The 12,673-nt window shown below is 40.5% G+C and overlaps 1 protein-coding gene across 2 annotated transcripts in view; it reads left to right on the forward strand.

The window, feature by feature from the left end:
* The first annotated feature begins 3,325 nt into the window (after positions 1-3,325).
* Positions 3,326-12,673, forward strand: part of map3k22 (mitogen-activated protein kinase kinase kinase 22) — a 41,834-nt gene continuing 32,486 nt past the window's right edge. For both annotated transcript variants that reach the window (XM_085418804.1, XM_085418802.1), the window contains exon 1: positions 3,326-3,740. The gene's annotated coding sequence lies outside the window, so the exon portion shown is untranslated. The remainder of the gene's footprint in view (positions 3,741-12,673) is intronic.

Here is a 12,673-nt window from a genome sequence, read left to right on the forward strand (position 1 = left end):
TCTTTTATTCTTTATGTACAGCGGCATTAAAGTGCTTGCAGCGAACACTAAGTCATGACTGTTTTCATAAAGACATTTAATTACGAAAAGATACAGACAGAAAGATGCAGCATGTTAAGACTCGCAGTAGCAAACTCCAACTTCCTGTGTTTAAATATTAATTAGTGATTTATCCAGTAAAACAGCAATGTGGCTTCTGTTGGCACATAGCCTTGAGGCCACTTCATTGTGAAATAGCTATATAATAGCTACATTCACATGTATCATACAACTCCAATTTTAAAAAAAAGTTAGTAAACTTCAAAATCTAAATAAAAGGAGAATTCAGTAGTTTGCAAATGTTCGAACCCATATTTTAATCACAACAGATCATAGAACAGTTATGAAATGTTTAAAACTGCAGCAATCCACAATTTTAAGAAAAATATTGGCTCATTTTGAATCTGATGTTAGCGACACACCTCCAAAAAGCTTGGACAGTGCCGACAAAAGGCTGAAGAATTAAGTGATTCTAAAAAGAAACAGCTGGAGAAACATTTTACAGTTAATTCGGTTCATTTACAGCAGGTCAGTATCGTGACTGGGTATAAAAAGAACATTTCCCAAAAGCCTTTCAAGAAAAACCACTAAACAAATTGCATCTACAAATTCTGAACACATTTCAGAATAATGTTGCTCAACTTAAAATTGTGAAAATTTTGAAAATCTCATCATCTACAGTAACATAATATCATCAAAAGATTAAGAGAATCTGAAGAAATCTCTTCTGTGTTTTTTTTAGATGTCTTATGCAGTCTGGAAAATTTGAGGCAGCAGCTAACCCTCCATTTTAGTCCCAGTGGACCTAAAAACCATGCAAAATGCCCAAGAGACAGTAGCCAGAGCAGAAAACTGCCAAAGACACTAGAAAAGCTTTGAACATTGCTTTAAAAAAAGACTTTCCCAGTATTTTAAGGGTTCCCTGAGGTGCTCCTCTTACTGACAGAGAGGCCTCATTGATTCCCAACAAATCGATATCAGCCACAGTTTGCATGTGCATTTTTTCCATTTTTCTAGGAGACCACTTAGCAAAATGTAAAAGCTAGAAGGATAAGCGCCAGTATGTAAACATGTTCATTAAACATATACTCTATTCTAACTGGTTTTCCCAGCACTCGTAAAGGCAAAGGTTCAATACTCAGCAATCAGTTTAAAATTCATTCTGCATGGTTTTTTACACATGAGACACATGAATATTAGTATGATTTTAATATTTCTGCAGATGGCCAATAGACAAAGGTTATGTTATATACTATGACCTATATGTAAGCGTATATGACTCAAGTATATAATGGTATAGTATGTGGTTTGTCTCTGGGGAACCCTCCTGATCTCCAAAATTCTCTCAGGTGATGCTAGAAAAAACCCCAAAACAAATAAAAAACATGTGAACTCCCCCACACTCACAGGCTGTGAGTGTTCATAACAGCTGCATGCCGTGTTCATCTGCAGCACAGTTTAGCATCTACAAGCACTCAAATCCATAGAGAGATGCAAATGTCCAATTGATATTCATTGCACTGAAGCAGTCTTACAGAGAGCAAGGGCATGTCTGATCACAATAAAACACTGCTGTTTGGAACTAATCTGATGCTGGGCCCAAGGTCAGTTAAGCATTCGTCATTCTGATTGTCTCCCTCCGGGTTTTGTTTTTATGCCCATTGTAAATAATTTTTGGTACACAGGTAGCCTTTTTCCCCCCAAGATACAAATGAAATGCACAATGCAAATGCTCAGCAATCAAATGAGAGGCAAACATAGTCAGTGATGTGTGGTTAAGTAGAGCATTTGATCATTTAGTGAGGTGTAATACTTATAATACAGTTAGCAATGTGCTGCCATGTGTGTGTGCTCCTATTAGCTGACATGCAGGGAAAAGATACAGATTATTATTCATGCTAATGGTAAAATAGTATCACAGTGTTTGCAGATGCAAGTGTTCGTGCTCTTTATCTGACAATTTAAAATGCTCAAATGGAGCTATGATGACAGTCAACAGGCACTGTCAACCCACTGAGATCAAGTGAGGGGAGTTAGAAACACTTCAGCTGCACTGATGAAGCAGGCATGTGTGGAGAACTGATCACTGCCCCACCACCACCAAAAAAACAAAAAAAACAAAACCAAACCTTTGCCAGATTGATCTTGAAAATGAGTGTTTTATTCTCAGTGGGATTTTTACCTGGATATGAAATAGTTCATATCATCCCAAATATCAGTGTTTTCCAAGTCTGGATGGATAGAAAAAAAGACTTCTAACAGCTTAGTATGGATACAATGAGACAAACACTGCTGGCCTGTCTGCACACCAGATGTGGAGTCCTGACAGAGCAGCATGATATGAAAATTTGACATATATCTAATCAGACTCATGCTTGCTCATCTTGCATAACCTTTAAAGTGGCAATCCTCAACCCATCAACAGCTGTGTCACGATTTTTGTCCTTTCTACCGCATGCTATGTATCGACATACGGATACAATTAAAATCACACACTGTAGTTAATTAAAGGAAACAAACAGGAGGGAAAAAAGCATAAATACTTCCCCCAAAAAACAATGACATTTGGATTTTAGCTCGTCTTCCTTTGGTTGGGATGGTTGAAGTTTGTCCAATCTGATTATGCCTAATGCCAACTTCATAACCTGCTATGTCCACCATATTGCTCACTACATGTATGAATCAATACCAAGGCTGGTATTGGTATCTGACTCAGTAGGATTGATACTTTGTTTCTATCGTCTAAGTTCAGCATGTAGCTTTAATTATGTCACAGTTATAGCGCAACAACACACAGCAACAGAAGAGGACCCACAGTGCTTTAGAGACAGGCAAAATTTAAAAACTATGTAAAATTCAGTGTTTTAGTGGTAATTAAAAATGTCTCAATTTGCAAATCGATGATGATTAATCTCACAAGTCATAAACACTGCCCTCCCCTACACAAGCTGCTTTTATACGTTAGGTTGGTATCAGATCAATACCAAAAACTTGCAGTATCTCCCAGCATTAATGTAAGGTCAGCTGCCTTTATAAGTTAAAAGTATTGAGATTGCTATCATCACTGTAAATGTGTTTACTTGGCATTGGATCGATAGTAGTATTTGCAGTATAGCACAGCACCTCCGTCCACCTGAACTTTGCGACACAGAGCGTAGGAGCACAGGAAAATACGTATTTGCCCCTGATGTCCACGGTGTGGCGGTACTCTCTGAGGTTTGAAGCCGCTGCCGTGGAAACGCACCACCGGACAGCGTCACCACTTCCTGGAGCTCACGTTGTTGCTGACATCAGAGGCGCAGCTCCGGGGTGAAACTCGGCTCTCTCGCTCCTCTCCGTAGTGTGTGTTGAGACAAGCAAAGCGCAGGGCGAAGAAGAAGAAGAAAAAAAACTTTACTCTGAAACACATCGGCCACTGCAGGTTATTCCCCTCTGTCCACTCCACTCTGGATTTATGCACCTCTGAAAGAAGAAGAATATCTTTGCGCCTGAGTGCAGCTTGTTCTTGTTGTTATTTCTGCGCTTAGTCCAGAGCGCAGTTTCCGGATATCAGCTCACTGCTTTTGGAAGATTTTCTCCGCATCTGTTAGGATTTTTCCGCTCTTCCTGTCGCGTGTCTGTGATAACTTACAGCCCACAATCAGTTCATTTTCAAAAATCCTGCAGCCGCAACTGGATCATGGACACACACAGATAACAAGGTAAGAACCACTGTGGGGTTTTCCCCCTTATTTGGGAGCACCGCTTGTTACTATTATTTCTCATTTATAGGAAATAAAACTCCACGACAGTACAGTAAACTTGCAGATATTAATTATGTTATTATGGGTTCTTTTTAAGTGAGTGCTCGTAACACAAATCACGTGCAGTGCATTTACAGGTAGGCCTTCCTGCAAGTGGAAAGTGTTAGTTGGAGAGCCTTCAGGTGATTTCAGTGCGGCTGTTATGATGCTGAATTTGGATTTGGACAAGGAAAGAGACACGATAAAGTTTTAAAGACACAACAAACTGTTTCTGTTGCAACAAAAAGAAAATAGTGGGGAGGGGGGAAGTTTGCTTTTTGCTAAGTGGTCGTTTCCAGTGCACAGCACAGCATCTAAAGACATCTAAATTGCATGTCTTTAGATGTGACTGATTGCTGGAAAGTCAGTGCCATCATATGTGATTGTAGAGTCATTCATAGCCCGTGTCCTTCCCCTCTCTCTGCTGTCAGTTTTCCAGTCCTCTGTGATTCACTGTGGTTACTTTAGCTGGTGTTTTTCTTGAAAAGAGGAAACCTCAGTGTTCTTGTCCTGAAAAGTCCTTCGTGTGTTACTTTTTTTTGTTTCCTGTCCTTTTGTTTTCGGTTTCGAAGAGATTTTTCTGCCTTCCTGAGGCGGTGAGAAAGCGACGAGGATGCAGGTGAGCTTCATCCAGAGATGGCAGAGCTCTGAGATGATGCGCTAAATTAGATCTAATGAGGCCACCGTCTTCATCAAATCAAATCAATTGGAAGTGCACTCACGAGAAGGAGCCTGAGCGGCACCCTGATGGATGAGTTCATCATCGCTGTGGCGTGCCCTGGAGCTCAGGAATAGCCTTAAACTGAGAGTCAAACTGTCAAGTGGAAACCACCCACAGATATGGCTGGCGTGCCTCTAGCAAAACAAACCACTGTGCTGATAAGAGGACAGAATCCCACAGTGAATGGTGCCAGACACAAACGTGCTGGGTTATTAATTGCATTTTGATGGGACTAATGAGGACAAAGGTCAGGGAGGAGGAAAAAAAACAGGTAGAAAGTCTGTTAAGCAGAGTTTCACAGCGTCCCATTTAATCTGAAAAACCTTTGAGAACTGCATGGGAGTATGTCATGTGCAACAGAGTTTGCTCATGCAGATTGTATTATTATTAATATTAAGACCCCCCCCCCCCCCCTGCAGTTTACTTATGAGAAAGTTATGTTCACTCCTTTTAACATCATGGTGTCACCTCTTAGTGTCACACGGGAGGCTTTGCCGGTCATTAGTTCAGCATCACGGCCTCCTTTACCCTACGCTGTCCGCTCCACGATGACCATAAACCCGTGCTATCATGCTAAATTCACGGGAGCTTCACTGCTTTCCAGATGCCCACTGAGGAAAAGCTGGCCTTTCAAAGATTACTGTGAGAGAGATGACAGAGTACAGAGAGATGGGAGGATTGGTTTCTCTTGAATCCTTGTTTTTTTAATATATTTTTTAATATTGCTTGATTACCAGCTGTGATAATATGGCTGCTGTTGTTTTCACCGAGTGTTCATGCATGTGCTATCGAGGCAATGTTGTCCCAGTGGCACCGAGTGTGGCGGGAACCTACTTAGAGCAAAATGGCCTGTCAGGGATTTATTGGTATTTTCTTAGGTGTTTCTAACAAGACAACTTTTCCCTTTGCAGACCATAATGCAGAAACTGATGCTTGTCGTGACAATCACATAGTTTATCCAGCAGAGCTGCTCAGAATCCTGTGTCAGTAATACTCTACAGTAGGGCTGTTCGATATAACGATACATATCGGATCAGTTTACGCTATCGTTTGTTTCGTTGTGTCGCAAAATAAACTGTTTACAGCAACATTTTTTCATCGTTTTGATGGTCACTGTAGTGGCTATATTCATTTCTTAAAGTTCTCTCTTTCTCTTATATTTAATATAACCACACTAAGGACGGACAAGCGCCTGTTTTTATGCGTAGCAACAACGACGGTAAAACCATCACGTGTCCGCTTGTTTATTTTCCACATAAACCTTTCACAATAAAGCTCAAGATCCTGTTGAGACTTTTCAAAATAAACTGAATCACGTGAAAGAGTATGTAGATTATTTATGGATGAAAAGCAAAAAAGAGCCGTCAGGTGCTAAAAAATAAACCTTAGACTCAAACGTTAGAACAGGCTTTTCCCCGCAGCACGCCTTGTAATAAATACTCACAAAGAAACGGCGGCCGTTACAACTTATGTCTAAAATGTATCGTTTCATGCATCGGTTAAAACACTTGACTCCAGGTACACGACGCCCAGCTGGAAACACTTCACACAAGTCGAGCTGCCAGAGGTTCACAGAATTTACAGAAAATGTTAAATTTTTGTGATTTATATCGTTATCGGGACAGTAGATGTCTTCTATCGGGATATGATATTTTGGTCATATCGCACAGCCCTACTCTGCAGTGAGTCCTGCAGCACATGTTGCAGAGTAGCGTCACAGCTGAGCAGACAGTGCAAAGTCAAACTGTCTTCATAGTGAATCGCAATCTATTTTGTGAAGTGCAGTGCTGCAAAGTTAATAGACAATAACTCCATTATTTGTTCCTATTTCTATACAACTCTTTTATACTGTATGTACAGTACTGTGCAAAAATCTTGAGCTACCCCTAATTTCTTGATATTTTGCAATGAAAGTGCGGCGGGGCAGCAATCTATTAAAATGCGCAAACATGCAAAAAAGTACTGTAAATAGTCACTGTTGTACCTGTGTCCTGGCCCCCTCTCTACATCTTGACAGTTTGAACCAGAGCTTTCAAATTTGGATTCATCACTCCATCAGACCTGTTGCCACTGATTTTTCAGTCCATTTCTTGTGTAACATAGCCTCTCCTCTCCGTTTACCTTCCTTAAGAATGGTTTCTTGACAGCCAGTCTTCCACTGAGGCCATTTCTGATGAGGCTTCAGCAAACCGTAGATGGATCTGCTCAAGGTCCAGATGCATCTCTGAGGTCACGCGTCAGGTTCTTTGATGGATTTGTTAAAGACGTGACTTCCCGGTCATGTTCATCTGCTGTAGATTGTTTTTACTTCTGCCGCTTCTTGTTTTGTCCTCTTGTTGTCCAGTTTTGTCAAAAATGTTTAAGAACAAACTGCGCAACATCCTGAATTATGCCAAGTTTTCAGCAAATGACTCATTTGGAATCATTTTCTTGGTGCCAAAATACTATTTTACGCCTGTCACACTGTGTTATCTTTGGCATTTTATTGTGAATTCAGCTAAAGAAAGGGGAACAAATTATGTTTTTCCAGTGTGCTGGTAGTAACAAAGTAACAGAAGATACCATTTTAAAATGTTTTTCAGTTATCTGTTATACTGCATGTATACAGAGTGATTCATAGGTCAGCGTTAAGTGATGTAACAAACAAAAAAAAATCTTCAAGTACAAGGACTGGACTGAAAATCTGTGAAAAAGCACCAATGTCGAAAGAAAAACTTTAAAAAGGCCTCCAGAAAGCCTGGAGAACTGTTGCTCAAGACCACTTAAAAATTACAAGAAAGCCTTCAAAGCAAAATATAAAGAAATAAGGGGTATTTTGTGCAGCACTGTTTAAATCTATAAACACCAGATGTAAACAGATCAGTTTCAGATGTGTTTCTCAAAAATCTGGTTTGACTACAAAAACCAACCTTTGGTTTGGCAGCTTTTATAATATACATTTAAACTTTGAATGTATGAAGTCAGAGTTTGACGAAGGTTGTAGTCTAAGACATGGATACTGTGTGAAGACTGATGGACCAAAAGAGAAGACAAAGAAAACCTTTTTCAGTTCAGTTAATGGAAAGGTGCAGTTTAAAAATGTGGAATTGAGCTTCGGCTATAGTTTTGTCCTTTTGATTTCCATCATTCTTTAATAGACTCCCCATAAAATCTGAGCTGAGTCCATGTCTGTCAGATTCACTTGAAAGCCAAAATCCTGGCTTTGATGCGCAGAGCAGAGAGAAAGTTTTCAGGAGCACTGCAGTTTTTATTTAAGGCTCATAATAAAAATGTTTAAATACCAACACTGTGACTCTTTCTAAAGAAGTTTAAGTGAACTTGTTGGTCATGTTGGTGCTGTGAAGTGCAAGTCACCATGCTCTGCCAGGTCTTTCTAGTAGATTGGTGAAAGACATCATTCAAAAGTAAAAGACTCATAAAAGCGTTTCAGGCTTTGATGAATCAGTCTGAGGTTGAATGAAACAGACTGTGTCGTCTGGTGTGACTAAAAAAGGGCATTGGCCTGATTTCTATGTACTGTATTTGCAAAGTGAAATAAAAGCCACATGGATTTCGCCAACTCTACGGCAAAGCCTGATAGTGGCAGTAACATATTTCCACAGCAGGAACTCGGAAGCAGATCCAAACCAAAGCAGCATATATTCAAATATACAAAGAGATCATGCTTAAGGAAAAATATACAGCCTCAGTGGAAAGATTGACTAAAAATGCTTTAGTGGTTTTGAGACTATTTTCTGTCTTTACCCAGCCAAACCCAGACATCCATGAAAAATCTGTAAATCGACTTCAAGATAACAGTTGTTGCACAGCTCGTGTTAACACGTCATGTTTAAAGAACACAGATTGACGCTGGACAAATACAGGTGTGTAGTGCTTCCTTTGCCACACATTGCTAAGAGTAGCATTACCATTACGTGCTGCTAGTTTGCATAGATAAATTTAAGCCTCTTTTCATTCATCTCGGACACAGTTGCAACATGTTAGGACATGTTCTGTCACGATGTAGTTGCGCGGGGGGGGGGCAAAAATACGACTCTGATCGAATGTAAAGTGAGCCTACGACAAGCAGATATATGGACAAAGTGGAAGGACTTAGTCTGGGTCAGCTTACTTTATCTGTGAAAGTGCAGTAAGGTCCGGCCCCCGCTGCTCCAGAAACCAAGAGGAAGTTGTCGTGATTGAGCTTTGTCTGCACGGCTTTTTTGACCGTAAGGACGATGCCGTCAGCAGCAGCAGAGCCCGAAGCTGCAAGGACAGGCGGCCAGAGAGCAGAAAGTCTACATACTAAGTCATACATGTTGAGGCTTGTGTGTACACAGTTATATAAAATGCTACACAAGGCAGGTGTCATTCTTTTCCATGTGTAATGGTTTATCCCTATAAACAGAAGTGAGGCCAGTTTGCAGTTTGTTGCAGAGACTTTAAATAAAAATGACTCGGGAGACTCTTGGAACTTAATTATCACTTTGCTTTTGGATTCTTCACTGTCGCACTTATTTAGCCTCTGTGAGCATCAAATGCCCAGAACCGAGACGCTCTTCATGGATAAACAGCTTGCTGGCAAAGCCGAAACGCTTCCTTTAGTCTTCCTGAACCACAGCTGTTTGACATTCTGTCTCGTGAAAGTCCACGAGCTGTCTCTGCATGACTGCCTGTGGGTGGAGAAACACAATGAATCAATGTGCTTGTAACAGCATGCCACCTCGTAACGGAAAATACAGCTTACTTTACAGATCGTACAGATTTCTCTCGGGTGGTGAGTAGGGGTCTGGTGATCCAGGGAGTGGATGCATTGTGGATGGCAGGAGAAACCACTCTTTCTTTTGGCTATTTTTAGCCACTGCTGTGCGGTTGATGATAATGGAGGGCAGATCTACTTATCTCCTAGCTAACAGAGCCATCACTATCAATGAGGAAGATCATCTTACGCTGGAATCTGATTGGTAGCACTGGACTGAGTGAAGATAAAACACTGAGCTCCAGTTCATACACCTCTTTAGGTTCTGGTTACACGCCTTTCTCCCAACATTTGTACCGTCTTCTCAGATTGCCGCAAACAGAAGTGATGAAATGAAAGTTTAAACTTTCAAGCCAGCGTTCGACCCGGCAAACATGCTAAACCTTGATTGGTTCCAGATTTATAAAGCCTGACGTTTGCTGGTAATGTCTCTTTTATACCATTGGAAACTGACAGTGTTAAGAAATTTGACTTCAGGAAATTGATATAATGTTGACCTTGCATGCTGAAAATGGTATGCTAGCTTTCGGTGGTTAACCGATCATTTTAACCATGCACATCATCTGTTACCTGTTGCGTTACATCAGTTTTCCCCAAGTTGAATGTTCCAAGATGGTGTGATAAAGAGCTGCATGACTTTAGAACAGTGATATTCATTCATACAATGAAAATCTATTGGTTCTTCTGGAACAAAGTGAGCCATTGCATAACTGAAGTAGAATAAACAAAGATGACGATATCAACGTTGGCTGTTGGCCAGATTTCTATTTTTAAGCTTCGGTGTTTGCCTAGAATTTCGCAATCAGTGCATTCCTATGTAGGATGAAGGGAAAGCTGTTGGGTTTTGCAGCTTAAATGAAACTTTTAAATGGTTGTGCTGCATAAAATCTGCTTGTTTTGGACGTCCTTTTTTATAGTGTCGATGTAAACGTTTCAGTCTCCATCTTAGTTGCTTAAAATCGTGTGCAATATGAAGCAGTGGGTCTGAATGTGAGACTACAAGCTCCTTGGCTAAGCACTTAAGTTAGGCTTAAGTTAGCCACCGATCATTTGGTTTCACACCATAATAATCCTTCGTTTTATAGTCATATGGTATGACCAAGATTTATTAAAAAAAACAACTTTTTGACCCAAAATGAGCAACTGGTAAGGTTCATACTTGGTGATTTCCCCCTACATTTTCCCTCTTAATAAACCTTCTATCGCACTCATTTGTGCAAAGAGATAAGTTTAGTCATTGACCTTCTAGTGCAGCGTCTCTAACTGAACATGCATTTGACGTAGAGCTGGGCGATATGAGATTTTTTCATATCACGATATGTTTTTTTCATTTCAGGCGATAACTATATCTATCACGATATAAGCCAAATAACTATATTTGTAAGATTTAAATGTGCCGTTGCTCACAAGTAAAATGTGAAATAATCAGCAGCTTGTTTTTATTTAAATATTTATTTCCCATAATAAGTTCAACAGGGTAGATGTACTTAAGGAACATGAGACTTTTTCAGATAAATAAAGGCAAATATTGCAAACTACACAAAAGGCAGCCGCTAAAGCGTTTAAGTTTCAAAATAGAACAAACGAAACAGACTAAATTGTCAATTCCACTTAGAAACAAAATATTAATTCTAAAAATAAATCTTAGTTTGTTTTACAGAAGAACAGACAAAACTGACTAACTTTTGTCAATATCAAATAAACTGAGAACTAAAAGGAAATTCTCAATCTCTCCTTGTTGTATAGCTGAGCTTTTCAAACAGTTTTAACAGTTACTTTAGTCTGACAAAAGCCGAATGACGAATTAGCGCTTCCAGTCAGAGACTGAGGCTACGTCCACACGTACACGAGTATTTTTGAAAACGGAGATTTTCCGTTTCCGTTTTAAAAAATAATCCCGTCCACACATAAAGGCAGAAATGAAGGAAAACGCTGCTATGAACATGCCAAAGCAGCAGGTGGCGCTAGATTCCTAACCGTGCAGAAATGTTGGCCAATCAGAAGTCTAGAAGCCTCGGTGGGAAAAAGTAAACAAAGCTGGGGCACAGAAGCAGAACCGAGTCGTATGTGTGGAGGGACAGTAACTGTGTGTATATGTAAGCATTTAAACACTGCAGAGAGTAGAATTAACAGTAACAGTCTTGTAGAAATTCATTTCACCGAAACAATAACGTGGCGCACAGTGTGACGCATGCACCAGTTTATTGTATTTCCAGACTTGCTTTCGGCACAATTTACAGTGCACGCTACTCTGTTTTTTGTCAGACTTGAAATAGCCGAAACACCTTCACACTACGGAACTTCTATGGCTCTTCCGTTCGACAATCTCTCCGGCATTGGAACCATCATCTGTTTTCTCTTCGGTCACGCTCGGTTGATTTTTCTAGTCGGCACACTCATTTCCTCCATTATGCGCTGGCTCCATTACCCGCTGGCTGCTTCCCAAACAAACACACGTGCGGCTTGGCACTTGTGCTGTACGTAACAAGTCACGCGACGTGACGCTGCGGCTGTGATTGGTTCGGCTCTGCGCTACTTAATTTGGATTGGCTGACCTTTTTTTTTTTTTTTTTTTTTTTTTTTTTTTTTTAAGAGGACAAGAGCGGCGAGGTCTATCGCGATAGAGAAATTAAGCTATCGAGTAAAAGTTATATCGCGATACTTATCGTTCTATCGCCCAGCTCTAATTTGACGTATAAATAATGGCTTCACATCCAACGGGAAATTTCCTTTATTTGAAATACACTGTAGATTTAGTGCTGGAGGACAGGAAAAATCCTCTTCATGTGCTGTAGGACACAATCATTAAGCCTGTTGTTCCACTAAAGGGCTTAGATCTCTTCTCAGCAATAACTCTCCTGAGACAAAGAAAGGGGAACCAAGGTTATGATAAAGCGCTTAGGCCCCACACAGAATGACATTCTCCCACCCACACGCGTCTTCCACCACCCAGAGGTCCTCAACTGTGTCCCTGCATAGAAATCCCTCAGTGGGCTTATTGAGCAATAGGACATAAGGTATTGTCTTACTTCCCAGAATCAGCAAGCATAACCCTCTGACTCATGCGGGGTGGCCACAACACAATCTTGGCAAGCGTTTAGCAGACAGGACACCCCTGCTGCTGACCTTTTTTAAAAAGCGTAAGTCACCTAAATAACCACGTCTCGCTTAATCACCCTGCACTTCCTGCGGGAGTTGCAATTCAGACAGTCCACCGGGTATTATGATGTCAGGCTTGCGATGCATTGTGCGGTTTCATTAACAGTAAAAGATGTTTGTTTTAACCTTATTTTGGATACAGCGATCTCCATTACGACCTTTGCTTTTGTTATAACAGGTAGTACTGTTGCTACACTGTAACAGGACCTTGGATGTATTTTGTCCACTGTTGCA

Source organism: Rhamphochromis longiceps, linkage group LG9 (assembly GCF_057381845.1).
Source record: "Rhamphochromis longiceps isolate RC_006_pf linkage group LG9, R_longiceps_female_GT1.1, whole genome shotgun sequence".
Taxonomy (NCBI): Eukaryota; Metazoa; Chordata; class Actinopteri; order Cichliformes; family Cichlidae; genus Rhamphochromis; species Rhamphochromis longiceps.